The following is a 12,914-nucleotide window of genomic DNA, read 5'->3' on the forward strand; positions in this document are numbered from 1 at the left end:
CTGCTAATATTATTTAATAATATAGAAATATAAATAGATTGTAATATTCTCGTTATATAATGGTGCGACGAATCCCGGGACCCTGTAGAAGTCTTGAAGCATAGTAAAGACAGTGTTTAATTTTAGGTAGCGGCTGCATCCACACCCATGTACGATATTAGTGTGAATACTAGGTCGAAGTTTTTGCATTTCTAGCCAATAGCTACTCGTACATCAGTTTTAGTGACGTCAAAAGGGTCAACGTCATAAAGAAGTTGTAACATACTTTCTTATTGGGTAAAGAGATTAAGTAGTGATCGTCTGCTATGTGTTGAAATGTAGATTAGCGGTTATTTTATATACCTTGAATTAGCGCACGAAAGAAACTGACGACGCATTTGAGTATGAGTCGGTTGAATTTCATGGTAAGCAAATAAAATTCGAAGTTCCACTTAGTAGTAGATTTTTTTTTTTTTTTTTTAAATCTAGGTGAATTTGTTATTACCGGTATGTTATTTAATAACAGAACCATATTTTCTTGAATGTAGTAGTGAAGTAGTGATTTTCTTAAACATATTATTGTAGGCCTATGTTATGTGATGTACTGATTTACTAATTAATTTATTTAACAACGAGATTAGGTGCAGAATTATTATTACTCCGATTATTTTTGGAGTGTTAAGCAGAAGAGGTCCAGAAGCATGTAAAAAACAAAATTTACAGGAGAAAGAATGATTCAAGTACTTAGAGGTAACATAACGAAAAACAAATCTGTTGTAAGCTTACCTAAACTAATCTAGGCTAGGTCTTTAACCGACTTTTTTTGCGATATTCTATTCACATTGGTTTGGCTTAGATTAACAGCATTTAATTCAGACAGTATTGCCGAGCGAGTGAAGGCGGGTTAGACCCCCGCAGGGCACATTCTCTTCTGTCTTCTTTAGTGTTGGCCCCCTAATACTAAACAATTACCCTAATCTACTAGCAGAAATAAGCGAAATTCTATAACTTTTTGGAAAGTTATGCTGGATCCCTAAACTAACATAAACTAATCTAAACTAACCTAATGTGAACGGAAACCACCAAAATCGTGAGGTTTTTTTTTTTTTTTTTTTTATTTAAAGGAAAAAGAGCTGGACTCCTTCTGCTAAACGTAGGCCTTACATTTTTAACCTTCACTGGAAGTAATTTCTTTATATTTCGTGGCGTCGACTTGTGGTACCTTCGAAACCTGTCTAGTTTTTGGTAACTAAGAATAAGGTTACTGTCATACGTTACAGACAATATAGGTACTGATTAAGAATAGTCCGTCATAGAAATTGTAATTATAGATTAAAGAGAGTATATGCATGTAAAGAGGAATGTAGGTATAGGATATTTAATTGCACAATTGGACGAATTTTACAGAATATGCAGGAAATTATATTTCATGTATACAAGTGTGATACTGTAAGTATGGGACGATTACAGGATCTATACTACGGTTAAAATGAATAAGTGCATATTAAATACGTATGTATAACCTACTAATTGGCATTAATGCTGTATCGTCGCATCGAAAATCGAAAAAAAAGTATCAAAATGTACTGCATTCAGTTATATTTGGTTGGATTAGATTAAGTTTTGTTAGGTTTTGAGCATTCAAACTAGTGCAAAGAGCTCAGCAACCTGTGCTAGGTGGCCACTAAAAAGCACGAATACACTTACAGTTAGTAGGGCGAAGCTGGTGGTTCCGCGTGGGGTGCGTCCGAAGGGAGCAGGCACGTCAGCGACGGTGGGTATATGCATATGCGAGGGTAATGAAAGCATGTGGGTTTTCACAGTCATACCAATTTCAATAGCACTTGTCACGCTTGATAAAACCCAGGTTTTTCTGAAAAACCCATCCCACCTAGGCCCATATGGGTTTTTTCGTTTTTTTTTTTCGAAATATTTCAATGCCTTTGGGGTAAAAGTGTTAAACTGTGACTTACGTTTTAAGATCGTCAGTGTCACAACTTGCAACAGTTTTTTATTCATTGCTGTTTTGAAAAATTGCCGTCATTTTGAAATTTTTCATTGGATCACCGAGAAAATCTATACAGCTAATTTAGAGTGTCTCGTGCTTCTACCCTGAGAATTTCAACTTATAAGACCGAAAATTTCGCTTTGTAGCGTGGATGCCCGCTATTTTAAAAAATAAAATGGCTGCCGTTTTGAAATTTTACGTTGGTATGCCGCCAAAATCTATACAGGAAATTTAGCGTATCTCGTGCCTTGTAGCCTGAAAATTTAAACTTAGAAGACCGAAAGTTGTACCCTGTAATGTGTGGTACAGGCAGATAAATGGAGAAATGCAGATCGTGTCGAGAAGGAGCCTCAGTGACGTACACCAAATGTGGATACCAAATATATTAAATTAAAACTAAGATATCTTTCATGTTTTAAAATGTCGAATATGAAATAGATATTTCCCAGTGTAAAATAAATGATTTTATTGTTGAAGTTGACTTCCGACACTTTGTGCATTCAATTACGGGGATTTCCCGAGCACTTGTTGCAAGACAGTTCTTTCCCGAAAATTAATTTTAAAAAACAAAGATATAATTCATATTTTATAAAGTTATCTAAATGTTTCAGAATGTTTTAAATCAAATTAAATATATTCGAGCGTAAAATAAATAATTTTATTGTTGAAGTATTCACTTCCGATGCTTTGTGCGTTCATTTACGGGAATTTCCCGAGCACTTCTTTCACAACTGGATTTTCCCGAAGAAGTAACTTTCTTTACTGTACATTAAATCTTCCACTAGTATGGAAGTATGAATTCAGCACTTGGAATAGTAAGCGTTACGTAGTCGTCAGTTCCGAGCATTAAGCTTCTTAAATTTGACAAGAATTTTTACGCTATTGCTGGTGTCGATTCTACAGAATGCTTATTTGAAGACTAGCAACAGATGAACTGAACTAAGCTGTTGTTGTTGGAAAACGAAATTTTACTGAATAATAATAATTAATGTATGTCTATAATTATACTTACTTGTGTTTACCATCAAAGGTAAGAAGTAATTCTAATAGTTTTACTAATGTATTTACATATTTCCTGGTAGTACCGGCACCTATGCAGTGACATAACTAGGGGAACAAACGGGGCTTGTTCCCCGGGTGCCTGATTGGGTAAATATTTGGGGCGCGCTAAGTCGAGTTCTTGCCCCGAGCAACAACTAGCGTATTTACGTCGCTGCACCTATGCCCTTAAATCCGTAAAACCTCGAAGTCGCCAAGTTGGCGAGCACACTATTCACGGAAAGTATTTTCTAAAATATAAAGCTGTATATTTTACTTCAAACAGGCTGTAAGCATAATCCATACATTAATTTGCTCTACAATTATCCCAAGCTGTTTTTTTTTTTAATTAATTCATTGCATTCAGAACTTTATAAAGGTATTATGTTGAATGTTAATGTATACCTTAACGTGAAAGCATCTAATTCGACCAAGAAAAGTCCAAAATCTGGGGGAAAAAAATCATTTTCAATGGGATCACCTTAGTTGTACCAACAATATACTAACAAAAGGTGAGGTGGGTTTTTTTAGATGGGTCCAATCTAAAAATAAAAAAAAAAAATGTTTTTTTCGGGCTGGGCCCGCTTGGGTAAACCCTGACTTGTCATGATTTCATACTAGTAACTTTTCACTTGTAAACATAAAATATAGCACATAAAATATACTGTGCAGATGTACATTGCCTTTAAGTTAGAAGTCGCTTACCTTCAAAACTGAGGCTTGAAACTTTTGCAATTTCAAGAAAAAAAATGAGTCTCACGTACTTTTTTCCCACGCTGAAAGTATGTTCATTTTCTTTTCTGTAGGCTATTTTCAATTCATTTCCCATTTACCACACACTGTTCGCCTGTTTTACATACCGTGTCTTTCATAAAATTTCAACAACTGTCGCTCGTTATTTTTCAATAATTCTATATAATTCACACATGATATGTAACAGCCTTAACATACACGCGCCATTTCCACGCTCCTTTCGCGCCATTTCCACGCTCCTTTCGCGCCATTAACTCCGCGAAATAGTCCATCCGCCTCCACACACACTGCCGCTTAGAACTTACAAAATCAACCACTTTCTTAGCTTTTACTACTCCCCTTACCTGACTTTAATTCATTCTTCCTCACAAACTTAAGTAAATTCTCCAACTGACCCGGCAAATTTCCTAAGATTGATCCGGCGATATAGCACTTAACCCTACTAATTTCCTCCGGCGCAGTATTTCTGCACCATGTACGAAATCTTTTATGTTTACATGCACTGTCGTTCTCAATATGCGCACCTCTGTCGCTAACGCACTTGTTTCCTTGGTGCGGGCACCCTTGCTACGCTTATGGCCTGATTCACTTAGATAGCATTCTCGCTTTTAACTGCTCCTGACAACTGCACCCATAAATTTTACTTCTACCCTTAGAAACAATTTCTAAGGCACTTTGAGTGAATTTCATGGTAATAGCACCTAGTTATTTCCTGGATACATCAGCTTGCATGCTTATTGTCAACCTATGCACAATAATTTGGGCATGTGCCAGGTTAATAAGGACCTAGAATCTTAAGGAATCATTTAAGGTTAAAAAAAAAAAAAAAAAAAGGGAAAGGGAAATGGTTTATTATTCTCAATCAGCACCTTAAACTACTTCACAAAGGAAGACTGCTTGATTTGGAACTTAATATAACAATCATGCAGGTTAAGAATCTGAGATCATACCTTATGTTACGATGTATTTCATTCTTTTATATATATATTAGATGAAGTATATTCTTACGACTTTGAAACATTTCTTGCGGGACGAGTTTCATTCCTGTGTGCAGATTGATTTTAGGAAGGCTTAACTCATGCCCCTCGTTGTGACGTATGCTATAAAGACTGTCAAGCAAAAACTACTAACCGTCCTGTGCCAGATGACCACTAGTAAGCAAGTAGTATCTCTAACCGAAGCAGGAGTCCGGTGGTGCGTCCGTAGGGAGCATGTGCATCGTCAATGGAAAGAACTGTATAAACAAAATTAGTGGGAAAAACATTTTTATGGTATAGAACCCCATGCCCACTTCTTTGAGACACTTTTATGATCACACGTTTCCTTACCACACTACTATTACAGACCTACTTTATTATAGTTTCCTAATGGAGTATTACATCGTAAAGACTAGACAGTTTGCTTTATGGCTTCGTCATTATAACTCATGTTAGAGGTAAATGTACTCATGTATGAATTTTTTTTTTTTTTTTTTAGTTTTTTATGTACTGGTCTCGGTCTTTTGGAATAATATTAAGTACTTGCACTTTTTTTTTCAACATACCTCAAGTTAAATCAGTGATAAAAATAACATAATAAAATCATCTTTACCATATAGTCCTTCACAGGGGTATCGTACACAATATAATATACAGGGGCTGCGATGGCTCAGCGGTCACCTCTGGTGCCGGGGGTCCCTGGTTCGATCCCAGCTCGCGCCAAGTGAACTTTGTCGTGGACAAACACCGTGGGCGTGGGTTTATTCGGGGTTCTCCCACTTCCTTCATATCACCATTTCATTCATTTCTCATCATCATCGTCTCGTTTAGCCTAGCCGGCATAACGTGGGACGTAAAACTCGAAGTTTTGCTTTCATTTTACAATATATACAATCGGAATGACCGTTTTTATTGATGTAATATAATGTGAGAGACAGTGATACAAGTTGGACATTCGGCGCCCCAATTCTGTGCTGCACGCCTATTTGCCACTTCGGCTTGTGCATTTCTCACTAGGTTCTAAAGCAAATTCCCTTGTATAAAGATTTCTGTTAAAACTAGTTCTAAAATATAGTTAGGAACTTCAAAGTAATACTAGTAGTTAATTTTATGCACGCATACACACATAGAAAGTTGAATTTCGGTCTATAGAGTTTGAGCGATTTTCCTTGCTTTCTGTTGGTATGTCTTGCAATGGAATTTGTTTAGGGGCAGTGGAAAGGTAGATATAAGATTGAACACTATTTAAAGTTTCTGTGATTTATGATTAATTGGAGAAATGTATATTAGGTTTTGAAGTGTATGCTACGTGCAATGATTTTGTTGTATATTACATTGTTGGTTGATTGATTGTTAATTTTAAGTCCATTTTCAACACAGAGGCTATGTGAGACATGGACCTATAGCTTATCGTGAAATATGAACCACTTGAGTTCACCTGAAATTGAATAAAGGTTACTGCGTGAGAAGTGTATGTACTGAATATATACCTACAGGAGAATTCAGTATTATCTTCGATGATACCTACACTATTACTTATCCCTTATCACTTCAGCGATATATCGATTACATAAAAAACTAGGTCTAGCAGCTGATGCACGCACCTTTCATGCACGTAGTTCAAGGTTTGATTTTCGATGGGAGAGTATTGCGCCCTCTACAGTGGTATGGTTTGAACATCTTCAACAGTATTCGTAATGTTTGTACTCACCTAAGCACCTGTTTTGTTCATCTTCGCCTTAGATATTTCAGCGATCGGCTTGTTACTTTCTTATGTACCACTTCTTCAAGGACTTCCGATTTTGCGTTGGTTGAAGAATCGTATTACCGGTAGCATCTGTGCAGATTAGACCAAATTAAGAAAACTGTCTTCTTTTCACTCTTAATGCATTTCTTTTTTAAAGGAATTACTGAAAGCTTAATGGTGTAATGGTCCTAGTTTTCTTTCGTTCTCTGCTTTTTGTTCCATTTTATTGGATTCGGACTCAGGAGTGAGAGCTGGTATATCTAAGTTGTACACCAAATACTTTTTGGGTTACTTGTAACAGTGGTCAAGAAACAGTTTTATTAGAATAGCTACACTACCTTATATGTATAATTTTCTTTTTTCTAAAAGTTCATTGTTACAGATGGACAATAGTTGTATTCACTGATTTTAAAACACTTGCACTACCTAATACATAATGTTCGAACGAAGTAATACTTTATAATTGTATTAAAGAATAAAATATTCCATAAATTGGCTTCAATGGTGGTTGATACAACAAGCCTTTCGAAATCAGTGAATACAACTATTCCGTATCTAGAACGATGAACTCTTAAATAAGAAGTAATACAAAAGTTAATGTTTTCTCATAAAATTGTTTTTAAGTGATGTTGCACGTAAGCGTAACAATTCTTAGTGTACAATTTTGATATACTGGTTCTAATTCCTAAGTTTGGACGCAGCAAAGGGGAGCTAAAACAAGTAGAGGAGAAAAGAAAACTAAGAAAACTAGGTCATGAACCCTTCAGTGTTTAGTTACTAATTTTAAGTAAAGGAATAAATTCTGAGTGACTTGATGTTTTATTCCATATTGCAAAAATACGTTATGAGTGACACTGGTATTTGAATGATGGGTAGAATTTTAATTTATTTGTGATATATAAGTTGGACTTTATTTTCTCTAAAAGATGTTGCGATATAAGAGAAAATATTTTTAAAAAAATTCAGTGCGTTTGAAAAAAAAAAACGGACACTCGTTGTAGGAAGTGCCTTATTTATATACGATACTTCTAGCTCCATTTAATATTTGAATAACTTCAAAGTGCACTGATTAAGTCAGTTTGGGGTTAATACTCAATTTACCATATATAGATATTAAAAAATCTTTGAAAAATTGCTACCTCATCTTCTACCCATTCCTGATAGAAAATTGTGTGCAGTTAAACATGATATCTTGAAAAGTCCCTGTTGACAGGTACAAACATGTTTTATAACAAACAGAATTTGAGTTTAAAAGGTATCCTGAAGAAAAGCAATCGATAATTTTGTCTGAAATATTGATGAACATTTGAAGAAGAAAAAATATTATCATCACAATAATACATCACATTCTCTTAAGTTACGTATAACGTTCTGACATAAATTTCGTACTTAAAAATTCGTCAATTGGAATTCGACCTCTTGTACGGCTTTTCGATTTCGATTATGCTTTATTTTTATGTTATTGACATTATCACCATTGAGATTTTTTTCTGAGTGCTCATATGTTGTATAAATAGTAGAAATATTTACGAAGAATGACAAGGTGTGGTGGCGATTATGTTCGCGATGCATATCATTTGAAAGTTCTGATTTTATGTTACGTTACAAAATTATAGATAGATAGAAAGAAAAGAAAAGAAAACATGTAGGCTTGGTTCATAATAACTATTTCTCATATCTAGACTTGGTTCATATTAACTATTAACTTAACTCATTGATTCGCGCCTTTAGACATATACTTAACCAAGATAGGAGAAATCTATGTAAGGAACTAAACTGACACATGATGAACTACAGTATACGTCGATATAGTCATTTATTTCATTGCCAGAATGTTCGTTGTGTACTTACTTCTATTATAATTGGTGATTTTTCTAAGAACATTTACTGCTGCTTTTACATCTTGATCGTTAATCATATTTTGAAAACTTTAAATGTATTGTGTAGGTATAGTAACCAGTAACCTCCTTAAAGAGATAAAACATTATTGCATCAATCGATGTATAATTACTTGTACTTTTATAAAAATATTATTCGTGTAAAGAACAGTAACCTTTGTAAAAATGTTTAAAATAACATCATGGATTTCACTTCAAATTATTTGTCACATTATCAAAATGGTATAGATGTACTGGATGGTGCCTTTGACAGGATAAAAATAACAAGAACTGTTATATTGTTCTGGATATTGTCAAAAAAAATGATTATTATAGAGGTATATTGAACCTATTATCTTTTTGGATAATTTAAAATTCACACAGCTCATGTGACTCATTGTCTCAAGGAAATTTTTCCGATATACAGAATATCAACGTGATTCACAATACACAAATAAAAATTTATGATATGAGCTGGCAATCTTCTATGTCTGATCAAAAGAATACAAAAACTACATCCACCATATTAAAGCATGCTGCTTCTCCATTAAATAAGTGACCAGCTGCTTCGACACTGTTCAGCCCTGGCGAGTCTGTTGCTTTTACTTGCCTGATGTTTTTATTATTTCCTTCTTGTTTTTAACCTTCGTGATTAAGGCTCCAGGGGAGAATTGAAGGCTAGGTAGCGCAAGGGACTTGAGGAATTACAGTTACTGTAATATGATTCTATACACGTACTAATCTTTTTCTTTGCAGTCTTCAGAGTATAACAATCGTCACAATCAATCGACGTAAAAAGTAAAAATGGAAGGAAAGCTTTCTCAGGAATGTGGTTAAAATAGGATTGAGTGCTAATTTTGATCCAAGCTACACAACTGAAAATGTTGCTCAAACCATTATCATCTTACGATGCGAGGTTGGCTATCGAAACATAGTAATGTACATGGATACGGTTAACTAGTTTGTAAATATTAGGAAGTGTGCAGAAATTGTTTTACTTTGTCTTAAGATCAAAATTATATTAGAAAAGTAATGTTGAAATTTCGCCTTCGTGTTTATGTTGTTCCTGTTTTGATTATAATGAAGGTTCTTGCCATTTCATTTACATATAATTAAAAAAAAAGTAATTAGTATGCGCGTCCATGTGTGAATAAGCCATGCATTTCCTTACCAAACCTAGAAATCGAGAAAAATCTTTAAGTTAACAGAAAAAAGGAAGAAAAGCTTTCATACCGTGCTGTTGTGCGGTCATTAACGAACCTTTCAATCTTGAAATTGAAAATTTTTGGACCATGAAAAAGCTGTAAATTTGATTATTTAGTTTGAGTGGGAACTCTGTAGGAGTCTTAGACAACTCAATCGAATAGACTACTTACCATTTCCTGTATTTTTCCCCTTTTTTTTTTTTTGTTCTCGTGTATAGAAGTATGAGCAAGTTTAGATTTTTATGTACCTGTCGATTTTTTTAAATGCTTCTAAATAACAATGTATTCTCATTGGTTATCAGTGTCGATACTTCTTCATATATAAAAGCAACTCGCCAACTAATGTGATACATCTTGTAATATTACATCATAAGATTTATTTAATTAATACTTTGCTAAACTTATGATCCTTGCATGTGGACATTTGATATTTATTGTTTTCGCTTTTATCGTTTTGCAGAACTGAGACTGACAGCACTATACCGCGAACTGCTCCGGTATTTGAATCTCAAGAGTTGGCAGTTTAGTAATTACAAAATCATTCAAGATCACTTTGTACTATCTCCTTATGGTCTCCTTAACTAGACCACGCTATCAAATCTCTGCTCGCAAATAAGCAAAATGTGAGGAACTCTGTTTTAGGTAGTGATATTAAGATGTCAGTATTAAGATACAATGTTCTGATAAATGACTGGTGCAAGCTGATTATTTATTTCATTCTTTATTTTATTTCATTGTATTTTTGAACTTACATCAGTATTTGTATGTAGCATGGAAATACCTTATCGACACCCATTCACCGTTTTTTCTCCACAACCAAACACTCCGACATCCTTCATCATTACACTATATAAAACACTAGCAGCGTTCACCCCGCTTCGCTGCGGTCACCCCGGAACGCAATAAACTTTGTTACTTAGATAATTTTTACTTTTTCGCTTTCAAGTGATATGATAAAAACCATAGAAGATTGCAGTAAATCTTAACATTATATCGCCTGTCATTTATGTTAACCCGCCCCGCTTCGCTGCGGTCATCCCGGTGCTGGCATATTGTAAAAGTGTCTGTAAAAATAAGCAAATCAATTAAAAAATTTTAAACAGAAGATTCAAGCTATTTTCCGCTGTATATCGCCTGTCATTTATGTTAACCCGCCGAGTGACACGGTCATGCGGGTTGCATATAAATACGTTTATTTTTACCTATGATGAACTAATAACAAAGGATTTGTACGTTATGGACACTTGAATGGTCAATTATCTCAAGACACTGGTAATTAAAAATTAAAGTGATATGATAAAAACCATCTAGGGTCCAAATCCTAATAACCCCCCAAAAATGAAAGAAATTGGTTCAGCCGTATTAGCGTGATGAGCGGACAAAGGATTTTGTACGTTCTCTTTTATATATATAGATTTTTGTAGGTATTCTTCGTTATACAGTCTCACTTTCATATTAAAGAAATAGTCGTATAGTGCTGCCATTGAGTGTTACACAGAACAGGGAAAATCAACTTCCCAATCGCATAGTTAATGAGTTGAAGAAAAGAAGGAAATTAGTTTTATCAAATGTGGGCATATAAGAGAAAGCAATTTTATGAGCGCATTAAATCTCCTGACAATAATATTGTTTTCTGAACTTCAGTTTTACTGTTTCTGTACAGTGCTTAAACATAGTTTCTAACGAAATACAAACAGGTCAATTGGGTCAAGAGTGGAAGTTGTTTTGCTTTCTTGTTCTTTCTTAAGTGACACTGGCGAAGAAATAAAGAAAGAAAAAGAATACAAAAAACAACTTTTCTAGTTGAAGTACCAATATTTCAAACGTTTATTTCCGAATTGAGGTCAAGGGTATCTACAATTCTGATTCTTCTTAGTGTAAAATTATTCTGTAAACCTCGAAAACTGCTAGATGGTTTCCGTAGAATAGTTGTACCTTTTGGTATACAGTATAAATCCGGTTTTATACTTTTCAAGGGACTTAACAGAAAATGAGTAAATGGTGGGAAAGCTTTTCAAGCTATATATAATTAACAGTATATAGATTTACAGAGATTATTTGCGATTAGTTTAAATATCTAGCAGTAAAGAACAACATTAAAATAAACCATTTTCAGAATATATTTTGTACATCTAATTGTTGGTTATTTCTGTCTGGCTATGTATTATTCAATTTGCATAGCATTGGAAGGTATTTATGTAATACTATTAGTACTTTTGAAGTTCAATATACAGTTAACTTTTTCCTGTATCCCAATTCCTTTTTTAAATTTAATTAACCATTTCTCCTCTACATTCGTTGGTTTACAAGATGTGAATGACGGAAAATTCAACTTTTTTTTAACGTAAAAGCGGGGAGTGGAATATATTGTGAACGTAGAGAAACTGAAAAGGCCGAGAAAAATGGTGAGAAAACGTGAATTCTGAAAATGGGTATGTATCTTAATAATTACTAGGATAAATATTAGATACCTACTTACAGATTATTGTATGAATTAATAAATAAACAGAATCGATCAAATTCAAAATTACTTTAACCTGCTACCATAAATCATGATTATAACCATGGCCATCTTGAGTATGTGACACGTTTGCTGTGGTCTTTCAAATGTAGCAACGCTATTCTGCATATGAGTTGCAGGGGGGAAAGATCCTTATGCTAGCACTTACAAGTAGCATATTTATCTGTTTATTTTTTATTATTTATTTGTGTGTGTATATATATATATATAATTGTTTTTCGGTTACAGAGTGTCTAGCAGTTATGCCTGGATACCTTAGTGAGTTAAGTACGTGTCATCGCTAAGATGAATAGGATGTGTAACTTCCAGTTTCCCCAAATACAGTAATCGAAGAATTCAATGGATGATGCTTAACTTGTGACGCACCGCAAGTTTACAACAATAATTGCATCTTGTTTAAGTAAGAGTAGAATGCAAGGCCTAAATACGAGTATAAAGAAGTTAATGTAAACACAGATCAGTAATGTAGAATTTGTACGTAAAAGTGATTGTATTTTGTCTTACTGTACATAAAAACATATAGCTGAATGAAGAAATGAAGAAGTGTGTTTATATTCGATCAGCAAATTAACATTTCAAGAAATTTATTGTTTGTCAATATTATATCTAAATTTACTTTGAATATTAGAACATAGTAACATAATGAAAACCGATAAATATTTATCTTAATAGTGCTGTTCAAATACATATTTTTAATATATTCTTTTTTAAGGTTCCCTTGTATTCAAAGTTTCATACTTCTAATGAATAAGGTCTCAAAAATTTTATTTTCTTATTTTAAAATTTAAGTATTACGTATTTTTCGAAAT

The 12,914-nt window shown here is 33.9% G+C and overlaps 1 long non-coding RNA gene across 1 annotated transcript; it reads left to right on the top strand.

The window, feature by feature from the left end:
- Nucleotides 1-264: 264 nt before the first annotated feature.
- LOC145671928 (uncharacterized) lies at nucleotides 265-12,521 on the top strand. The gene is made up of 3 exons (XR_014128582.1): nucleotides 265-404; nucleotides 10,045-10,226; nucleotides 12,334-12,521. It is a non-coding gene; the product is annotated as an uncharacterized LOC145671928 (long non-coding RNA).
- The last annotated feature ends 393 nt before the right edge of the window (nucleotides 12,522-12,914 follow it).

Source organism: Thermobia domestica, chromosome 15 (assembly GCF_964235325.1).
Source record: "Thermobia domestica chromosome 15, izTheDome1.hap1.1, whole genome shotgun sequence".
Taxonomy (NCBI): Eukaryota; Metazoa; Arthropoda; class Insecta; order Zygentoma; family Lepismatidae; genus Thermobia; species Thermobia domestica.